Genomic DNA, 23,894 nt, shown 5'->3' with positions numbered 1-23,894 from the left:
AGGGATTAATTTCCAAAATATAGAAGCAGCTCATGCAGCTCAATACAAAACAAACAAACAACCCAATAAAAAAATGGGTAGAAGACCTAAATAGACATTTCTCCAAAGAAGACATACAGATGGCTAAGAGGCGCATGCAAAGATGCCCAATATCGCTAATTATTAGAGAAATGCAAATCAAAACTACAATGTGCTATCACTTCACACCAGTCAGAATTGCCATCATCAGAAAATCTACAAACAATAAATGCTGGAGGGCTTCCCTGGTGGCGCAGTGGTTGAGAGTCTGCCAGCTGATGCAGGGGACGCGGGTTCGTGCCCTGGTCCGGGAAGATCCCATATGCCACAGAGCGGCTGGGCCCGTGAGCCATGGCCGCTGAGCCTGTGCGTCTGGAGCCTGTGCTCCACAACGGGAGAGGCCACAACAGTGAGAGGCTTGCGTACCGCAAAAAATAAATAAATAAATAAGTAAAATAATAATAAATGCTGGAGAGGGTGTGGAGAAAAGTGAAGTCTCTTGCACTCTTGGTGGGAATGTAAATTGATACAGCAAATCTGGAGAACAGTATGGAGGTTCCTTAAAAAATTAAAAATAGAATTACCATATGACCCAGCAATCCCACTACTGGGCATATACCCTGAGAAAACCATAATTCAAAAAGATACATGTAGCCCAATGTTCACTGCAGCACTATTTACAACAGTCAGGTCATGGAAGCAACCTAAATGCCCACTGACAGACGAATGGATAAAGAAGATGTGGTACATATATACAATGGAATATTACTCAGCCATAAAAAGGAATTAAATTGGGTCATTTGTAGAGACGTGCATGGACCTAGAAACTGTCATACAGAGTGAAGTAAGTCAGAAAAACAAGTATCATATATTAATGCATATATGTGGAATCTAGAAAAATGTACAAATGAACTGGTTTGCAAGGCAGAAATAGAGACACAGATGTAGAGAACAAACGTACGGACACCAAGGGGGAAAGTGGGGGGCAGGGTGAGATGAACTGGGAGATTGGAATTGATATATATATATATATATATATATATATATATATATATATATATATACACACACACTAATATGTATAAAATAGATAACTAATTAAAAAATAATAGGATAATCTATGTCCCTATAGTCCCTATGATTTACATCATGAATCTTACTTTTGTTTTTTTTCAGTATAAGTCAATTTTATAATTTCCATTAAATTGGATATCTGTCACTCAAAATAGTCCCTGGTTCTTTATTCACTGATAAGTCAAACATCAATAATTGCTGCTTCCATTCCTAGAAAGTAAGAGGGGGGACATGAAGTCATCTCAGGGCACATCTTAAGAAAACAGGCAAGTCCGGGAGCTGGCCTCTGTCTTTTGCAATATTGGAGGGTGTCACAATCATTAGCATAGACTGCTAGGAGAATACGTTCCCACAACATTATGTAGCCCCGCCTAAGATTCACCATGGTAGGTTCAAACTTTTTTGAGAAGAAAAATATTATCGATAGAGGTGAAATTTTTTGTGCAGCCCACTCCAATGAAGATAGGTTGATGAGATTTATCATTTTTGTGGACATTGTTCTATATATCAGCAATAGCAATAATAGTAATAGTAATAATAACTAACACAAGCATTGCTTACAATGTGCCCAACACTATTCTAAGCACTTTCTATGTATTCAGTCATATGATCTCTCCATCCAAGAAGTTAAGTTTCGCTGTCATTTCATTGATGAGGAAACTGAAACTCAGAAAACTTCTGTAATTTGCCCAAGGTCACATAAGTAGAAGAGCCAGAAGCTCTAAAAAAAAGAAATATATATATATGGTAATGTTTTTAATGTTATATAAGTGGTATCATGTTGAATGCATCCTTTATAACTTCCTTTGTAACTATTATACCTTATATGTTTATTCATGTTAATATGCATAGCTCTTATTCATTCATTTAATTGCCACACAATACTACATGTGGGATATATGGCTATTCCACATTATACTGATCTATTCTCCTATTCTTGGCCCTGTGGTGATTTATAAATTTTCCCTATTATAAAAAATATTGTATTAAATGTAAAATATATAAAAATTTGTATGGAAACACAAAAGACCCCAAATAGCCAGAACAATCTTGAGAAAGAAGAATGGAGCTGGAGGGATCATGCTCCTTGGCTTCAGACTATACTATAGAGCTACAGTAATCAAGACAGTATGGTACTGGCACAAAAACAAACACATAGATCAATGGAACAGAATAGAAAGCCCAGAAATAAACCTATGCACTTATGGTCAATTAATCTACGACAAAGGAAGCAAGACTATACAATGGAGAAAAGGCAGTCTCTTCAATAAGTGGTGCTGGGAAAACTAGACAGCTACATGTAGAAGAATGAAATTAGAACATTCTCTAACATCATACACAAAAATGAACTCACAATGGATTAAAGACCTAAATGTAAGATGAGATACTGTAAAACTCCTAGTGGAAAACATACGCAGAACACTCTTTGACATAAGTTGCAGCAATATTTTTTTGGATCTGTCTCTGAGAGTAATAGAAATAAAAGCAAAAATAAACAAATGGGACCTAATTAAACTTAAAAGCTGCTGTGGTTATTTCCAGTTCCAGGCCTTATGAAACTGGCAGCTTCCATTTTTTGTCTCTTAGGCTTCTGAGTTTTTGAACCCAGCCACTATGCAACCCATAGAGCAGCCCAAGTGGGAAGGGAACAGAGATCCCCTGCCTTCTGCCCCTGCTGAGCTCCCAGCCAACAGCCAGCACTAACTGGCCAGCCATGAGAGTGAGCCACCTTACAAGTGGATCCTCAGCTCCCAGGAAGCCTCAGCTGATGCCACATGGAGCAGAGACAAGCCTTCCCCACCAAGGCCTGTCCAAATTGCAGTTTCATGAGTTACATAATTGATTGTCGGTTGAAGCCACTGGGTTTGACACACCTAAGCTTCCTTTCCTCTAAAGTTCTTCTATGAATCTATACATATTCTATGGCTAACTTCCTGGTTTTAAGATGAGAGCCAATCCTTGTTAGTTGTATATATATCATGCCTGATTTCTCCAACAGTTACCTCATTATAGTAAGAGCCTTCTGTAGATCTTCCCAAATTAGATAAGTGACTTAACATCGAATAAGACATTTCTTTCTTTTTAAGGTGGATTCAGCATGAGACTACATGTGTCCTTGGAATTTAGTTGAATGAACACAATACATCCCAGCTTCTTTATGTTTTCATTAACTACGTTGAGTCCACACTGAACTAAGTAGCATTTATACTTTACACTTTGTCTAATGCTTAGAAACCCCCAAAGTTCTTTTTTAGTAGGTTTCTAGGAAATAGAGAAGACACATAGATTCACCTCAACTAGAGAGAAACAGGCCTTGCGTGGAGGGGCGGTTAGCATGTTTAAAAGAGAAGAATGGTTATTCTCCTTCTCTGCTTTTACTTACCACTTCCAGTAAACTCACACAATCCCTTTCCTTTACCCCCATTTCTACATAAGAAAATGAGGAAAAGAAAATAAAGGAAGGTAAGAAGAGAGGGGGTAGAATATCCCAGAGACCATATTTACATTTTTACAGCACTTTAAACTTTTTAAAAAGTGAAATTCCTGTAAAGTAGATAGTAGAATCCTCATTTTGAGGCCTGTGAAAATTAGTGAATTGCATAATATCTTATACTTTGTGACAGCATACATCCTGGTCTCTGAGTAAACCCAGGGATTATTTCATTAATTCTAACATCATGCCCTTAGAGTGGGGAGGATGATGCAGACCAGCCACCACCGGGGCCCCGAGGAAGATGTCCAAGGAGGCAGAGGCTGAACTTCCAAAGTCAACATTCAGCCCTGCCCTCTTGGAAGTTCCTAATCTCATACGCTGATGTTTCCTGTTCTCCCCCAGACCACACTTCAATCTCCTGCCTTAATCCTTCTAGGGTTTAGGAATAGGGTTTAAGAGGAGCACAGAGACTCCCCCTACTCTTTCATGGAGCTGGGGGTGAGGGAGACAGGATTGGTGTCTTGTCAGGAAACATATTATAGTTTCTTTTTTTTTTTTAAAGATCGGTTTTATTTATTTATTTTTTGCCATATCACAGGGCATATGGGATCTTAGCTCCCTGACCAGGGATCAAACCCATGCCCCATGCATTAGAGCATGAAGACTTAACCACTGGACACCCAGGGAAGTCCCTGTATCTTCTTTTGTTATGTTCATTTGTTTTGTTTTGTTGCTTAACAGAGGAGGAGAGAGAGGATCACTTGGAGGTACAGAACTCTCTTGTACCTCTCCTCTGCTCTCATACCCTCATGAAACCAGAATGGCAAAGACGAGCTACTTAAACCATGATGAGATAGCTTCGAGATGGCGGAGGAGTAAGTCGTGAAGATCACCTTCCTCCCCACAAATACATCAAAAATACATCTACATGTGGAACAACTCCTACAGAACACCTACTGAACTCTGGCAGAAGACCTCAGACTTCCCAAAAGGCAAGAAACTCCCCACATACCTGGGTAGGGCAAAAGAAAAAAGAAACAACAGAGACAAAAGAATAGGGACGGGACCGGCACCTCTGGGACGGAGCTGTGAAGGAGGAAAAGCTTCCACACACTAGGAAGCCCCTTCACTGGTGGAGACAGCAGGTGCGTTGGTGGGAAGCTTTGGAGCCATGGAGGAGAACACAGCAATAGGGGTGCAGAGGGCAAAGCAGAGAGATTCCTGCACAGAGGATCGGTGCCAACCAGCACTCACCAGCCTGAGAGGCTTGTCTGCTCACCCGCCAGGGTGGGTGGGGGCTGGAGCTGAGGCTCCGGCTTCGGAGGTCAGATCCCAGGGAGAGGACTGGGGTTGGCTGCGTGAACACAGCCTGAAGGGGGCAAGTGTGCCACAGCTAGCTGGGAGGGAGTCCGGGAAAAAGTCTGGACCTGCCTAAGAGGCAAGAGACCATTGATTCGGGGTGTGCAAGGAGAGGGGATTCAGAGAACCACCTAAACGAGCTCCAGAGATGGGCATGAGATGCTAAGGCTGCTGCTGCAGCCACCAAGAATCCTATGTGAAAGCACAGGTCACTATCCACACCTCCCCTCCTGGGAGACTGTGCAGCCTGTCACTGCCAGGGTCCTGTGATCCAGGGACAACTTCCCCAGGAGAACACACGGCATGCCTCAGGCTGTTGCAACAATCACGCCAGCCTCTGCCAACGCAGGCTCACCCTGCATTCCGTACCCCTGCCTCCCTCTGGCCTGAGTGAGCCAGAGCCCCCTAATCAGCCATTCCTTTAACCCTGTCCTGTCTGGGCAGTGAAGAGATGCCCTCAGGCGACCTACATGCAGCGTCAGGGCCAAATCCAAAGCTGAACCCCAGGAGCTGTGCAAATAAAGAGAAACAGAAATCTCTCCATGCAGCCTCAGGAGCAGTGGATTAAATCTCCACAATCAAAATGGTGTACCCTGCATCTCTGGGATACCTGAATAGACAACGAATCTTCCCAAAATTGAGGCGGTAGACTTTGGGATCAACTGTAGACTTGGGGTTTGCTTTCTGCATCTATTTTGTTTGTGGTTTTATGTTTATCTTAGTTTAGTATTTAGAGCATATTATAATTGGTAGATTTATTTATTGATTTGGTTGCTCTCTTCCTTTTTTTTAATATATATATTTTTCCTTTTCCTCTTTTTGTGAGTGTGTATGTGTATGCTTCTTTGTGTGATTCTGTCTGCATAGCTTTGCTTTTACCATTTGTCCTAGGGTTCTGTCTGTCTTTTTTTTCTTTTTTTAAGTATAGTTTTTAGCACTTGTTATCCTTGGTGGATTTGATTTTTGCTTTGGTTGCTCTCTATTTCTTTTGTTTATTATTTTTTTACTTTTAATAATATTTTTTACATTTTATTTTAATAACTTTCCTTTCTTCCTTCCTTCCTTTCTTTCTTCCTTCCTTCCTTCCTCCCTTCCTCCTTTCTTTCTTTCTTTCTCTCTCTCTCTCCCTCCCTCCCTCCTCCTTTATTACTTTCTCTCTTTCTCTCTCCCCCTCCCTCCCACCCTCCCTCCTTTCTTTCTTTCTCTCTCTCTCTCCCCCTCCCTTCCTACTTTCTTTCTTTCTCTTTCTCTCTCTCTCTCTCCCTTCTTTCTTTCTTTCTTTTTCTTTCTCTCTTTCTGTCTTTCTCTCTCTCTCTCTCTCTCCCTCCCTCCCTTCTTTCTTTCTCTCTTTCTCCCTCCCTTCTTTCTTTTTCTCTTTCTTTCTTTCTTTCTTTTCTTTCTTTCTTTTCTTTCTCTCTCTCCCTCTCTCTCTCTCCCTCTCTCTCTCTCTCTCTCTCCCCCGCCCTCTCTCTCTCTCTCCCTTTTCTTCTTAACTGGGGGGCTAAGAGAGTCATGGTGCTGCAGCTGGGGGGCAGGCCCAAGCCTTTGAGGTGGGAGAGCCGAGTTCAGGACACTGGTCCAGCAGAGACCTCCCCATCTCATGTAATATAAAATGGTGAAAGCTCTCTCAGACATCTCCATCTCAACGACAGGACTGATCTCCACTCAACGACCAGCAAGCTACAGTGCTGGACACCCTATGCCAAACAACTAGCAAGACAGGTACACAGCCACACCCATTAGCAGAGAGGCTGCCAAAAATCATATTAAGTTCACAGACACCCCCAAACACACCACTGGATGTGGTCCTGCCCACCAGAAGGATACAGCCTCATCCACCAACACAAGTACCAGTCCCCTCCACCAGGAAGCCTACACAATCCACTGAACCAACCTTACCCACTGGGGGAAGACACCAAAAACAAGGGGAACTACGAAACTGCAGCCTGCGAAAAGGAGACCCCAAACACAGTAAATTAAGCAAAATGAGAAGACAGAGAAACACACAGCAGACGAAGGAGCAAGGTAAAAAACCCACCAGATAAACAAATGAAGAGGAAATAGGCAGTCTACCTGAAAAAGAATTCAGACTAATGATAGTAAAGATGATCCAAAATCTTGGAGATAGAATGAATAAAATACAAGAAACACTTAACAAGGACCTAGAACTAAAGAGCAAACAAACAATGATGAACAACAAAATAAATGATAACAAAATCTCTCTAGAAGGAATCAATAGCAGAATAAGAGAGGCAGAAGAATGGATAAGTGACCTGGAAGATAAAATAGTGGAAATAACTACTGCAGAGCAGAATAAAGAAAAAAGAACGAAAAGAATTGAGGACAGTCTCAGAGACTTCTGGGACAACCTTAAATATACCAACATTCGAATTATAGGGGTCCCAGAAGAAGAGAAAAAGAAAGGGACTGAGAAAATATTGGAAGAGATTATAGTTGAAAACTTCCCTACTATGGGAAAGAAAATAGTCAATCAAGCCCAGGAAGCACAGAGAGTCCCATAGGACAAATGCAAGGAGAAACAGGCCAAGACACATATTAATCAAACTACTAAAACTTAAATACAAAGAAAAAATATTAAAAGCAGCAAGGGAAAAGCAACAAACAACATGCAACGGAATCCACATAAGGTTAACAGCGGGTCTTCGAGCAGAAACTCTGCAAGCTAGAAGGGAGTGTCAGGACATATTTAAAGTGATGAAAGAGAAAAACCTACACCAAGATCACTCTACCCCACAAGGACCTCATTCAAATTTGATGGAGCAATTAAAACCTTTACAGACAAGCAAAACCTAAGAGAATTCATCACCACCAAACCGGCTTTACAGCAAATCCTAAACGAACTTCTCTAGGCAGGAAACAAAAGAGAAGGAAAAGATCTACAATAACAAACCCAAAACAATTAAGAAAATAGTAATAGGATCACACATATCAATAACTAACTTAAATGTAAATGGATTAAATGCTGCAACCAAAAGACATAGACTGGCTGAATGGATACAACAACATGATCCATATATATGCTGTCTATAAGAGACCCAGTTTAAAAAAGGAAACATACAGATTGAAAGTGATGGGATGGAAAAAGATATTCCATGCAAATGGAAATCAAAAGAAAGCTGGAGTAGCAATTCTCATACAGAAAAACACAGACTTCAAAATAAAGACTATTACAAGAGACAAGGAAGGACACTGCATAATGATCAAGGGATCAATCCAAGAAGATATAACAATTGTAAATATTTATGCACCCAACATAGGAGCACCTCAATATATAGGCAAATGCTAATAGCCATAAAAGGGGAAATTTACAGTAACACAATCATAGTCGGGGACTTTAACACCCCACTTTCATCAATGGACAGATCATCCAAAATTAAAATAAATAAGGAAACACAAGGTTTAAATGATACTTTAAACAGGATGAACTTAATTGATATTTATAGGACATTCCATCCAAACAACACAATACACTTTCTTCTCAAGTGCTCATGGAACATTCTCCAGGATACATCATACATTGGGTCACATCAAGCCTTGGTAAATTTAAGAAAATTGAGATTGTATAAAGTATCTTTTCTGACCACAATGCTATGATTCTAGATATCAATTACAGGAAAATACATGTGAAAAATACAAACAAATGGAGGCTAAATAATACACTGCTAAATAACCAAGAGATCACTGAAGAAATCAAAGAGGAAATCAAAAAATACCTAGAAACAAAATGAAAACAGGATGACCCAAAACCTATGGGAGGCAACAAAAGCAGTTCTAAGAGGGAAGTTTATAGCAATACAATCCTACCTCAAGAAATGTGAAATACCTCAAATAAACAACCTAACTTTACACCTAAAGCAATTAGAGAAAGAAAAACAAAAAAACCCCATATTTAGCAGAAGGAAAGAAATCATAAAGATCAGATCAGAAATAAATAAAAAAGAAATTAAGGAAACAATAGCTAAGATCAATAAAACTAAAAGCTGTTTCTTTGAGAAGATAAACAAAATTGATAAAACACTAGCCAGACTCATCAAGAAAAAAAGGGAGAAGACTCAAATCAACAGAATTAGAAATGAAAAAGGAGAAGTAACAACTGACACTGCAGAAATACAAAGGGTCAAGAGAGATTACTACAATCAACTATATGCTAATAAAATGGACAACCTGGAAGGAATGGACAAATTCTTAGAAAAGCACCACCTCCTGAGACTGAACCAGAAAGAAATAGAAAATATAAACAGATCAATCACAAGCACTGAAATTCAAACTGTGATTTAAAATCTTCCAACAGGGCTTCCCTGGTGGCACAGTGGTTGAGAGTCCACCTGTGGATGCAGGGGACACGGGTTCGTGCCCCAGTCCGGGAAGATCCCACATGATGCAGAGTGGCTGGGCCCGTGAACCATGGCCGCTGAGCCTGTGCATCTGGAGCCTGTGCTCCGCAACAGGAGAGGCCACATCAGTGAGAGGCCTGCGTACCGCAAAAAAAAAAAAAAAAAACTTCCAACAAACAAAAGCCCAGGACCAGATGGCTTCACAGTCAAATTCTAGCAAACATTTAGAGAAGAGCTAACACCTATCCTTCTCAAAATCTTCCAAAATATAGCAGAGGGAGGAACACACCCAAATTTCTTCTACGAGGCCACCATCACCCTGATACCAAAATCAGACAAAGATGTCACAAAAAAAGAAAAATACAGGCCAATATCACTGATGAACACAGATGCAAAAATCCTCAACAAAATACTAGCAAACAGAATCCAACAGCACATTAAAAGGATCATACACCATGATCAAGTGGGGTTTATTCCAGGGATGCAAGGATTCTCCTATATACGCCAGACAATCAATGTGATACACCGTATTAACAAATTGAAGGAGAAAAACCATATGATCATCTCAATAGATGCAGAGAAATCTTTCAACAAAATTCAACACTCATTTATGATAAAAACTCTCCGGAAAGTAGGCATAGAGGGAACTGACCTCAGCATAATAAAGGCCATATTGCCAAACCCACAGCCAACATCATTCCCAATGGTGAAAAACTGAAACCATTTCCTCTAAGATCAGGAAAAAGACAAGGTTGCCCACTCTCATCACTATTATTCAACACTGTTTTGGAAGTTTTAGGCACAGAAATCAGAGAAAAAAAGAAATAAAAGGAATCCAAGTTGGAAAAGAAGAAGTAAAGCTTTCACTGTTGACATGATGCTATACATAGAGAATCCTAGAGATGCTACCAGAAAACTACTAAAGCTAATCAATTAATTTGGTAAAGTAGCAGGATACAAAATTAATGCACAGAAATCTCTTGCATTCCTATACACTAATGATGAAAAATCTGAAAAAGAAATTAAGGAAACAATCCCATTTACCATTGCAACAAAAAGAATTAAATACCTACGAATAATCCTACCTAAGGAGACAAAAGGCCTGTGTACAGAAAACTAAGACACTGATGAAAGAAATTAAAGATGATACAAACAGATGGAGAGATATACAATGTACTGGGGTTGGAAGAATCAACATTGTGAAAATGACTATACTACCCAAAGCAAACTACAGATTCAATGCAATCCCTATCAAACTACCAATGGCATTTTCACAGAAGCAGAACAAAAACTGTCACTATTTGTATGGAAACACAAAAGACCCCAAATAGCCAAAGCAATCTTGAGAAAACTGAGCTAGAGGAATCAGGCTCCCTGACTTCAGAGTATACTATAAAGCTACAGTAATCAAGACAGTATGGTACTGGCACAAAAACAGAAATATAGATCAATGGAATAGGATAGACAGCCCAGACATAAACCCACACACATATGGTCACCTTGTCATTGATAAAGGAGGTGAGCATATACAGTGGAGAAAAGACAGCCTCTTCAATAAGTGGTGCTGGGAAAACTGGACAGCTACATGTTAAAGAATGAAATTAGAACACTCCCTAACACCATACACAAAAATAAACTCAAAATGGATTAAAGACTAATTGTAAGACCAGACACCACAAAACTCTTAGAGGAAAACACAGGCAAAACCCTCTATGACATACATCACAGCAAGATCCTTTTGACCCACCTCCTAGAGAAATGGAAATAAAAATAAAAATCAACAAATGGGACCTAATGAAACTTCAAAGCTTCTGCACAGCAAAGGAAACCATAAACAAGATGAAAATACAACCTTCAGAATGGGAGAAAATATTTGCAAATGAAGCAACTGACAAAGGATTAATCTCCTAAATTTACAAGCATCTCAATATTGAACAAACAAACAACCCAATCCAAAAATGGGCAGAAGACGTAAATAGACATTTCTCCAAAGAAGATATACAGATGGCCAACAAACACATGAAAGGATGCTCAACATCACTAATCATTAGAGAAATGCAAATCAAAACTACAATGAGGTATCACCTCACACCATTCAGAATGGCCATCATCAAAAAATCTGCAAACAATAAATGCTGGAGAGGGTGTAGAGAAAAGGGAACCCTCTTGCACTGCTGCTGGGAATGTAAATTGATACAGTGACTATGGAACACAGTATGGAGGTTCCTTAAAAATCAAAAACTAGAACTACCATACGACCCAGCAATCCCACTACTGGGCATATACCCCGAACAAACCATAATTCAAAAGGAGTCATGGGCTTCCCTGGTGGCGCAGTGGTTGAGAATCTGCCTGCCAATGCAGGGGACACGGGTTCGAGCCCTGGTCTGGGAAGATCCCACATGCCACGGAGCGACTGGGCCCGTGAGCCACAACTACTGAGCCTGTGTGTCTGGAGCCTGTGCTCCGCAACAAGAGAGGCCACGACAGTGAGAGGCCCGTGCACGGCGATGAAGAGTGGCCCCCGCTCGCCGCAACTAGAGAAAGCCCTCGCACAGAAACGAAGACCCTACACAGCCAAAAATATAAATAAATAAATGAATTAATTTAAAAAAAAAAAAAAGGAGTCATGTATCACAATGTTCATTGCAGCACTATTTACAATAGCCATTGACAGAAGAATGGATAAAGAAGATGTGGCACATATATACAATGGAATATTACTCAGCCATAAAAAGAAACGAAATTGAATTATTTGTCATGAGGTGGATGGACCTAGATAGTGTCATACAGAGTGAAGTATGTCAGAAAGAGAAAAACAAATACTGTATGCTAACACATATATATGGAATCTCAAAAACAACAACAAAAAAATGGTTCTGAAGATCCTAGAGGCAGGACAGGAATGAAGACACAGACGTAGAGAATGGACTTGAGGACACAGGGAGGGGGAAGGGTAAGCTGGGCCGAAGTGAGAGAGTGGCATGGACATATATACACTACCAAATAGTAAATAGATAGCTAGCGGGAAGCAGCTGCATAGCACAGGGGGATCAGCTCGGTGCTTTGTGTCCACCTAGAGGAGTGGGATAGGGAGGGTGGGAGGGAGATGCAAGAGGAAGGAGATATGGGGATATATGTATATGTATAGCTGATTCATTTTGTTTTAAAGCATAAACTAACACACCATTGTAAAACAATTATACTCCAATACAGGTGTTAAAAAACAAAAACACATGACCATGCTGTATTATATACTGCCTTTCCTTTTATTCATATCAGAAAAGTAGAATAAAATATTTCCTTGTAAAAAAAAAAAAAAAGAAAATTGGGAACATTTCTTCCTCATAGAATGTCAGAGCCAGAAGTCATTGTGGAGGTGTGGAGGTTAGCAGTTTCGGATTCTGTTATGCGGTGCCCTCAGGCTCTCCGCAGGGGAAGCTACATAGAGTTTGCTGCCCACTTCAACCAGCGTGGCTCTGCTTCGACCGTTTTATACACCATGGCTCTGTGTAAGATTTTACTGATAAAAGGCTACCATTATTATTACTTTTAAAAATAAATTTATTTATTTTATTTATTTTTGGCTGTGTTGGGTCTTCGTTGCTGCACACGGGCTTTCTCTAGTTGGGGCGAGCAGGGGTCACTCTTCGTTGTGGTGCGCAGGCTTCTCATTGCGATGGCTTCTCTTGTTGTGGAGCATGGGCTCTAGGCATGCGGGCTCAGTAGTTGTGGCTTACAGGCTCAGTTGCTCTGTGGCATATGGGATCTTCCCGGACCAGGGCTCGAACCCATGTCCCCTGCATTGGCAGGTGGATTCTTAACCACTGCACCACCAGGGAAGCCCTACCATTATTTTTTAAAAGCATAAAACCACCCACCTGCTCTAGTCACCTTCTTTTGCATGTAGCAAAGCAAAAGTTGTTTTGTTTTGTTTTTGCTGACTTTGGAATGTTTATTCTTTAAAAAATTAGTTGCTTTTTCTACAGCTATACAAAGTTCTTAATGTTTCTTTGGCAATGGAATATAATGGAACTTTTACAACTACATTTTACAAAAAGTTACCTTTGCCTCAGAAACAGTATTTACTGTGTGCACATAGTTGACTGACAAAATTCCCTACCATCCAGCACCCTAATTAATTGACAAAATAAACAGATTGCCCAGGAATCTTGGTGCACTGGAAGCAGAGTCAGAACGTAGGCATTTTAACCTCCTTTCTAGTGTTCTTTCAGTCCTCCCCAACTCAAGCCCTGCGTGTTGTGTGATTTATTCACCAAGAGGAAGTGGGGACGGGTTGCTGGAATAACAAGCTGACTGACCTTGAATTTCACCCTCGCAATGAGTAAGCCAACTTAGTGGCTTTACCACCTCTGTCATCACTTCTGCTTCACACCAGGCTCATTGTGAGCTGCAAGCACATGACTCCCTATGGATTATGCTCCATGCAGCCCCATGTGGGCCACACTGAGCTCCACCAGCTAGCATCAAGCAGCCTACAGGCCTGCAGAAAGTAGACTCACCACGCTGAGAACATCCTCCTCCAGACCCATCAAGTCTCCCCAGCTCCAAGACAATATATCCCTTTAGATGTTAACAAGTTTATTACTTTAAAAATCTGAATGGGTAGAATATATGCTAAGGCCTTGACTTTGATATCACTTCAAAGTGAGATTTCCCTGCCTTCCCAACCCTAAATTACTCTGAAATGATATAATGCTCTTATCTGTATTGATCAGACTGACCCTTTTTATTTACAGTCTTCTGGTTTTTGTTTTGTGGTTCTGCCCTACAACCACAGAATGGAAGGTTCCTTGAAACCTGGGATCATATTATACAAACCTGAGGTTTCCAAACCTCAAAATAGGACCTACAAAAAATATGCACATAAAGATTAGGCAGCATACTAGAACCAGAGACTATCCTGGAAAATGCAGCATTGTAGCAGTTGGTAAATATACTGGGTTGGCTAAAAAGTGCCTTCGGTTTTTAAGTAAAAATAAAAGACACATTTTTCATTTCACCAAGAACTTTATTGAACAATGATGTATTCACCATTTTGTTCCACTACCTTCTGCCTTTCTTTTTTTTTTTTTTTTTTTTTTTTTGCGGTACGCGGGCCTCTCACTGTTGTGACCTCTCCTGTTGCAGAGCACAGGCTCCGGACGCGCAGGCTCAGCAGCCATGGCTCATGGGCCCAGCCGCTCCGTGGCATGTGGGATCTTCCCGGACCAGAGCACAACCCCGTGTCCCCTGCATCAGCAGACTGACTCTCAACCACTGCGCCACCAGGGAAGCCCCCATTCCGCCATTCTTGAGGCAACTGCATAATTCCATCTTCCCAAGACTTTTTATATCTTTTTGAGCAAAGAGCTGTTCCAGGTGCCTTTTACAGTCTTCCAGGGAATTAAAATTTTTTCCATTAAGAGAATTTTGTAAAGATCTAAATAAATGGAAACCTGAAGGTGCAATGTCTGGTGAATACAGAGGATGAATCAGAACTTAACAGTTTTTGCCTGGTCACCAAAGAAACATGCAGTCTTGTGTTATCCTGATGCAAGATTATGAGTTTTCTGTTGACTAATTTTGGACGCTTTTCATCGAGTGCCGCTTTCAGTTGGTCTAATTGGGAGCAGTACTTGTTGGAATTAATCGTCTGGTTTTCCGGAAGGAGCTCACAATAGAGGACTCCCTTCCAATCCTACCATAGACACAACATCATCTTCTTTGAATGAAGACAGTCCTTTGGTGTGGTTGGTGATGGTTCATTTCTCTTGCTCCATGATCTCTTCTGTTCCACATTATTGTTCAGTAACCACTTTTAATCGCCTGTCACAATTTATTTTAAAAATGGAATGTTTTCATTACATTTCAGTAGAGAAACGCAGGCGGAAATATGGTCAGGAAGGTTTTTTTCACTTCATTTATGTGGGACCCAACATCAAAGCGATTAACATAACCAAGCTGGTGCAAATCATTTAACGCTTGATTTGGATATTTTGAGTATGTCGGCTATCTCCCGCATGGTATAGCATTGATTATTCTCAATTAATGCCTCAATTTGATTGCTATTAACTTCAACTGGTCTATGCAGACCGTGGAGCATCATCCAGCAAGAAATCTCCAGTGTGAAACTTTGCATATCACTTTTGACACATTCGATCAAGTCATAGTACCTTCTCCATACACTGGACAAGTCTGTTTTTTTGCGTTTCAGTTGTCCTTTTACCTTTCTTGAAATAATAAAGCATAATACGCCAAAAATGTTGCTTCTTTTCTTCCATCTTCAATATTAAAATGGCTACACAAAAATCCACCAATTTTGATGTCTTTTTTTAAATGCACGCTGATATGACAGCTATCGCATACAATCTAACACAACTGTTTCGAATGAAGTTAAAAGACAGTTAAGTGCTACTAGAGCCATCTTACAGAAAAACCCAACAGACCTTTTGGCCAACCCAGTACACAGCAGGATGCTGTATGTTCAACAGGTTCCTAAATTCTTGGGGAAGAAAAAAACTAGACCCAGGCTGCACAGACCCCATGATAAAAAATATAAATGACCTAGAGACATCATAGGCTGGCTAAGTATTAAAATGAAATAAGTGATGCGTTCATTGATGATAAGCAGAATAATAGATAACTATGAATTTGGAGGTAATGGAATGATGACGTCCTTTTCAGTGCAATCCAAAACACATTATAGAACATTATAAGTAAGGACTAGGCACTCTGGGGGATGCTGATTCAAAGAGAACACTCAATATTCCAAGCTAATGCTGCAACACAGTCCCAGATAGAAGTGGTGTAGGACCAAACGTGGAGCCAGAGTGAACAAGTTGTTTGTTGTCTGGTAAAGGACTCTGAAACGGAGCAGAGCTTCTGGATAACCATTTAAAATCACTGCAGAGCCTGGTCAAAGTGTTGAGAGCAAGAAAGCAGCTTTGGTTGCAGTGTCAGGAGTGATTTGGAGAAGGTTTTTACTCAAGGCAAGCAGAGGTAGAAAGACTTAAGTTTCAACTTGGGTCTTGTGTTAGCCAAATTTGTCTGTTTTGTCATTTGACAGCAGTGGCAATGCTGATCTCAGTTGTTAGGGGAAAAACTCGTAATTCTCCTGGTCCAGTGGGGGATAAGGGAAATGGCAAGGAAGAGTCAGAAGGCTCACACCCCTGGTGGAGCCACAGTGTCCGATGGCATTTTTTATCTCTTTTTTTTTCTTTCAAACTAGAACTAGATGGATGACAGAGAATTTACAATGGAATACCTAAGAAGTAGTACAAGGGCAATCTATTTTACCACTGAAAGACCAAGACATGTTTCATGGAGACTTGAACCAGAAAATTGGTGAAAAAGCACTTTGATCTAGACCTACTTCTTGGGCTCTCTTTTCTTTCTCCTTGAGAATGTTTTACAAAGGTAGTGTGATAAGTGCTAATTGGCTCTCTTTTCTTTCTCCTTGAGAATGTTTTACAAAGGTAGTGTGATAAGTGCTAATTGAGTAGTATGAAGAGTATCTGTTTACTAAAAAGAGTTCAAAGGAACAGAGATCACAGTGGGCTGCAGCAACCGGGGAAATAGTGACTAGAACTTGAACTTCAAGGATGGGTGAGATTCAGATTAAGTGGAAAGAAGAGAGAAAGGAGGGGCTTGCTGGGCAGAGGGAGATGCCAAGTACAAAGCAAGCAGAAAGCACAAGACCACTATTACACAAGGCTTTAACGGATGAAAAAACTGAGGCTCAGATAGACTAAGGAACTTGACTAAGCATACACAGCTCCTGCATTACTATATAAGGAACTAAAGTAAAGCTACTTAATACCAAAGCCCATATTCCTTCCCCAGACTCCAGATTCACAAGGCTGACAGACATGTAAACAACTATGATACGTGTTTGTGAGTTGAAAGCTGTTTAATTACTTTTTATTTTCATTTAGTTATACTTGTCACAACATGTCAAAAAAGGAAGCAGCGGGCTTCCCTGGTGGCGCAGTGGTTGAGAGTCTGCCTGCCAATGTAGGGGACGCGGGTTCGAGCCCCGGTCCGGGAAGATCCCACATGCCGCGGAGCGGCTGGGCCCGTGAGCCATGGCCGCTGAGCCTGCACGTCTGGAGCCTGTGCTCTGCAACGGGAGAGGCCACGACAGTGAGAGGCCCGTGTACTGCAAAAAAAAAAAAAGGAAGCAGCATTGCTTTCTAGAGAAATATTTATTTCCTGTATTGATGTCAACACATTAACTCATCTGGAAGGGAGATTCCTCCAAGTAGAGGAATAATGGTGACATGATGTGGTCCAAAGCATAAGCTGGCAACTTTCTGAGGGTGGAGTGATGACAAAATAGAGAGAGAGAGAGAGAGAGAGAGAGAGACACACGGAGGGAGGGAGGGAGGGAGGGAGGGGATAGAAACTCCAAAGAAACGAGAGGTGGAACTGTTTAGCTCCAAAATGTTCTGAATTAAGCTGATAATCCTTTTCTGATTAGAAACACTTCAGATTTTCAGAAATAAAAGTTTTTGTCAAAAGCAGTTTAACACTGGTGTTTGTGAGGTATGTGTTCTTTTCAAATGTTTCAAATCAAGGCAAATGGACAACCCAGGAAGGATTACTGTTGACCTTGGTGAGTGCAGGATCTAACTTACTCTCACCAGTCTCCTATCCTTTGTGGAATAATGTGGTAAATCAACAAGTTGAGCAAGTAAGCAATGTACAGTAGGGGAGACTGGCCTCATTTAAAGCTGCTATTCCAAAGTCTGTGCACTCCTGCTAGCTTGCTGGGCTTAGCCTTCTCCTAAGTGTCCTGGTAGCTGACTGATGAACTGCTTAATGGTCCATGAACTAAAGGGAATTATTAACTCAGTTCCCTGCATGTGGAGTTCAAAACTACCTAGATAAATAAATAAAAGATACTAGCTTTAGGATGGCTGCTATTGCCTAGGAAAAGGAGTATAGGAGCCCTAGTGGTAGCTAGAGACAGAATAACTGGCTATTTGACTCTTCTGATACCTCTGAGGTAGGGAAGGCAAAGTTAGGCATAGCTTCTCAAAGATCCCCTAAAACCCTTGGCTAGTTTCTATCAGAGCCGTTACCACATTGTATTGTAACTGTCTGTGTGGAGGTCTGCCATCCTCAATAGGCTGAATCCTTGGAGGCAGTGATTGTATTTTATCCGTACTTTCCCCACTTCCTTGCATATGTGTCCACCAAATGTTGAGTGGGTGAGTGAGTAAAATGGGTAGATGGATGGAGACAAGTCATCACACTCACCATGCATAAGCAACTCAAACCTGGCAGTGGAAGGTTTAACATTAACCTGGCAGTGGGAGAAAATTAACCCTGCAAAGGATTAATTTCCATGAGGTAACTCAGGAAAACTGACTAAGGAATGTGTGTTGGCAATTAATGGGTAATCTATGGAAAAGGCACTTACTTTTCAGAGAAATTTGTTTTCAAGGAAGGCAAGTCACAAGTGAGGGTATTTACAGCCTTTTGCTTTTAGTTGTAACAATGCTGCAGAATGCGTTGGGCTCTGGGATGCCAATAACGCAGAAAAGGCTCATGAGGATCACCACCCAGATATTTGCAACATCTGCCCTCTGAGTAGTTAACTATTCAAACCACCTGGCGTGCTTTTTTTTTGTTTTTTTTTTGGTACGCGGGCCTCTCACTGTTGTGGCCTCTCCCGTTGTGGAGCACAGGCTCCGGAGGCACAGGCTCAGCGGCCATGGCTCGTGGGCCCAGCCACTCCGTGGCATGTGGGATCTTCCCGGACCAGGACACAAACCCGTGTCCCCTGCATCGGCAGGCGGACTCTCAACCACTGCGCCACCAGGGAAGCCCTGGAGTGCTTTTCAATATTGTATTCTGGAACAGTGATTCTCAACTTTCTTTTCTCTTATGTTCTACAAGTCTTCTTTCTGTCTTTCTCTCCTCCCTGCTCCCCCACTGCATTCCTGTCTCCTCACATCTAAACTCCCTTTATAATAAGAACCTGCTATACAAAAATAAATAAATAAACTTTAAAAAATAAAATAACCCCCCTTTACTCAATTATTGTCTCTGTCTTTATTGCCTTGGAGGAGAAATGTGACAGGGTAGAAAGCCAAAAATATTCTGAGAGCTATTTCTTTGCTTTGGTTCTAAAATCCTCAGCTCTGTGAGGGAAAAAGAGAGTTCTGGGTTCATCTAAAATGTATGAGGAACAAGACTGGAGGAAAACATTCCCTCTTTGCTAGAAAAAGTTTCTCCAGGCTGGGGAGAGGTAGAGGAAGAACAGATATGATGAAAGTAGATAAATGAGTGGGCTCCAGAGACAGGGGTCTGACATCGTGTTTTCTGAGAAGAGTCCCAGAGAGGTGGCAAGACCCCTGAGAGATTTAGGGGAGTCAAGAGAATCTGCACATTGCAGGAAAAGGAGCAAAGCCAGAGAGGAGGGCTTACTATGTGGTGGACCATGGCAAGGGAATGCCACAGACAATTGGTAAGATCACTGTGTCCCGGGATGATCTGGCAGCAGAAACATAGTCCCCATGATTCACAATGGGGCCCAGAATCTGTAAGGAGATTTACCAGGCTTAACGCAAAAGGAAGGGACAGTTCAACAGCGACTTGAATGGACTAATAACGGAGGACAAGACTAAACCATGGAGTCTCAGTAAAAACCGGTGGGGACAAATGATGTTTTCCTGCAACCCAATGTCTGGCTCTATGTAAGTTCTTCAGGACTGAGCCATGGGTCTGCAGAAAAGGGGAAGGATCTTAAATTGACTAGCTTAAGTTTTCCTTTCTATGGTGCAATTGTGAGCTCAAAGTAGTAATTAAGATATAAAAATATAAACAATGTGTATATCCTGCACATCTAAGTGTGGATCGAAATCCATTTTTACTATTTATCTACCTGTCTTTCCACCCATCCATGTATCCATCCGCCTGCCCATCCATCCATCCATCCATCCATCCATCCATCCATCCACCCATCCATCCATTTATCCATCCATCTTTTTCCAGAAAGAACCTAAGGCAGTTTATAAGTATCTATAACCAATCAAAGAATCTTGGTGCTACCATAACAGATACATGAGTTGAACTAGACATTACAACTCAGAAGCCAAGAAGTAGGCAGCCTACACAAATAAAGCATGTCAGAGTAAGCTAAATCCTTTGCCTAAATTGTATCTATTTTTATTGAACTGTGGTGTGTGTTCCATGATGGTGAACATCCTGTTTAAGATTTTGTATGTGTGTGTGTATGGGGGGGTGCGTGTGTGAAATTTTAAATTATTGCACTTTAAATTTTGTAGTTGAGTTCCTTGATTAGGAATCAGAAACCTGACAATGTCAGATCTTCTATTGCACTTTGTGATATGCATTATAGAGAATTCAGCCCCTATTTTAAAACCGGGAATAATGTGTTATTTTATTCACTTTAATGATAGCCAGTCACAAACATACGTTCTTCCAAACAGAGAGACTTTTCACGTTGGTTTTTATATTTAGGGCACTGTTCCTCAGCTCTGTGCTCACACCAATAATATTAATTGTGAATAACAACTTGAACAATTTTAGTTCATTTTCAAAAATCTGATTTCAGAAAACCATTTTTGAATTTCAGTGTTCAAATCCCTAAGTTTGGAACAGCAGTTTTGGCCATCACTTTCATTTAGGTGGAACAGAGAACAATTTCAATGTGTGAAAGTGAGTCATACTCTTCCTTAACAAATGAGTTTCCTAAAGACATAGTTTTATTAAGGAAAGAGCAAATGAAATAATAGATTTGGGTACCATTAATAAATGCCCCTGTAGGAAAATATTTTAATATTTACATTGTAATAACAATGAAAATGGCCAAGTTTTTTCGCTTGTTTGTTTGTTCTTTGGTTTTCTTTTTTTAAGGGAAAGAGTGTTGGAAAATCTCTATTTTTGAGCCTAGGAATATGAGAGGACAAGGAATAACCTTTTGCAGTCATGGTGTGTCAATAATTTGTACACACCTACGATATCTCATAGTAAGAAATAGGCTTAAAAGGGAGCTCTAACCTCTCCCATAAATTTTTTCTAGAATTTCCCTTTGAAAAACAAGAACAAGTCAGGTTTTTTTTCCCAAGAAGCTAAAACATGTTTTTCGCACCCTGTAATGAATGACCAAGCCATCTAACTTGTCTGTTCTACAGCAGATTTGGTATCAGTCATTGCGTTCCCTAAGCAAAGTACTGCATTGTCTGTGGCTCCAGCACAGGGGCATGTCCAGTTCCTGGAGCTATAACCACATCCACAGTGGGTGAGATTTTCAACTTCCTAGCACAAAATGATTTCTGTGAGCAAGGTAGTAGGCAGATTTGAGTTCCAGGTCTTTGTAAAACAATGGATTTGTTTGCCACCTGGATTTGTTTCAATATAATCTAATATTGACACCAAATACCAACCAAACTCATAAGAGTACCACTTAAAGTCACACAGTACTTTTCAGTAGTCTGCGTTAAATCTTTGAAGACTATTCTCAACACATAAAAAGGTTATTTTCTGAGACAGTGTCTCTCCTGGGCCTCTTCCAAAAGTTATTTAGTAATGGAAAAGTATTCATCAACACCACAAAAATAAGATGGTAGTATTCAAATGTGTGTTCCTATCAGCTGCAATTTTTTAAAACACCAAGTAATTTTACTTTTTCACAAAACGTGTCCTATAGCCTCTCAGTTATGTCTTAAAAATGATAAGAAATATTACGTGTGCTTAGATTTCCATTTTCAAATGGTCTTTCTTGATTAGTACACATCATTTCTGCTCATACAACTGACACACTTTTTTTTTTTTTTTTGTGGTACGCGGGCCTCCCACCGCTGCGGCCTCTCCCATTGCGGAGCACGGGCTCCAGACGCGCAGACTCAGCGGCCATGGCCCACGGGCCCAGCCGCTCCGCGGCACGTGGGATTATTCCCGGACCGGGGCACGAACCCGTGTCCCCCGCATCAGCAGGCGGACCCTCAATCACTGCACCACCAGGGAAGCCCTGACACACTTTTTATAAGACTGTCATTCTTAAACACTTATTCTAGGAAAACTTTTCTTACTTAATATGTAGCTACATTTCATAACAGCATTTCCTTTAGTCATAAATTAAGCCTCGATGACAAGTTATGCCCTTTCGTAGTTGACTATTTTGGGGGAGTACCAACATAATTATCATATTCATATTAATGTCAAATTGTATTCTGTTGTCTCAGATACACATTAACTTGCACATGAATTATGTAAACATTTATTTTTTAAGATGAAGTTTTACTTTGCTTGGTCTCTAATTCAAATTGACCCTAGGGCTTCCCTGGTGGCACAGTGGTTGAGAGTCTGCCTGCCAATGCAGGGGACATGGGTTTGAGCCCTGGTCTGGGAAGATCCCACATGCTGCAGAGCAACTAGGCCCGTGAGCCACAACCACTGAGCCTGCGCGTCTGGAGCTTGTGCTCCGCAACGAGAGGCCGTGACAGTGAGAGGGCCATGCACTGCGATGAAGAGTGGCCCTGGCTCGCTGCAACTAGAGAAAGCCCTCACACAGAAACGAAGACCCAACACAGCCAAAAATAAATAAATAAAAGATGCCTCTCTTTAGATATCTATTAAAAAAAAAAATTGACCCTAAACCAAGCTTATGTCACCAAAAAAAGGTTAACACAAGGATTTATGTATAGGAAAGCTGAATTTAGGAGGGGCAAATAGTCTCATCTCAATGACATTGTAGGTCATGAACAACTCTGTAAGAAGGTTAGAACTTCAGTTTTCTTGGTTCACTGTAATATTTACACACGTTTTTCTTTCTCCAAGGGTATGCATAAAACAAACAAATCATGCTAGTGTCCCTCTTACTCAGGATGTGCACTGTAACTTCCATAAGAACACTAAGCTCCATGGCTGAAGTGGTGTTTCAAGCATGGCAAGCAATTAAAACATTAGAGAATGGATACATGTATATGTATGCCTGAGTCTCTTTGCTGTGCACCTGAAACTATTACAACATTGTTAATCGGCTATACTCCAATATAAAAAAAAACTTTAATTATTTCCACTATTTTATCTTCAAGGTCACTTATCCGTTCTTCTGCCTCAGTTATTCTGCTACTGATTCCTTCCAGAGAATTTTTAATTTCATTTATTGTGTTGTTCATCATTGTTTGTTTGCTCTTTAGTTCTTCTAGTTCCTTGTTAAACGTTTCTTGTATTTTCTCCATTCTATTTCCAAGATTATGGATCATCTTTACTATCGTTACTCTGAATTCCTTTTCAGGTAGACTGCCTATTTCCTCTTCACTTGTTTAATCTGGTGGGTTTTTACCTTGCTCCTTCATCTGCTGTGTGTTTCTCTGTCTTCTCGTTTGGCTTAACTTACTGTGTTTAAAGTAAAGCTGTCACTGTTTGCAGATGACATGATACTTTACATAGAGAATCCTAAAGATGCTACCAGAAAACAAGTAGAGCTAATCAGTGAATTTGGTAAAGTAGCAGGATACAAAATTAATGCACAGAAATCTCTTGCATTTCTATACACTAATGATGAAAAATCTGAAAGAGAAATTAAGGAAACACTCCCATTTACCACAGCAACGAAAAGAATAAAATACCTAGGAATAAACCTACCTAAGGAGACAAAAGACCTGTATGAAGCAAAC

Source organism: Phocoena phocoena, chromosome 1 (assembly GCF_963924675.1).
Source record: "Phocoena phocoena chromosome 1, mPhoPho1.1, whole genome shotgun sequence".
NCBI classification, from domain to species: domain Eukaryota; kingdom Metazoa; phylum Chordata; class Mammalia; order Artiodactyla; family Phocoenidae; genus Phocoena; species Phocoena phocoena.
This window is presented reverse-complemented; position numbering follows the sequence as displayed.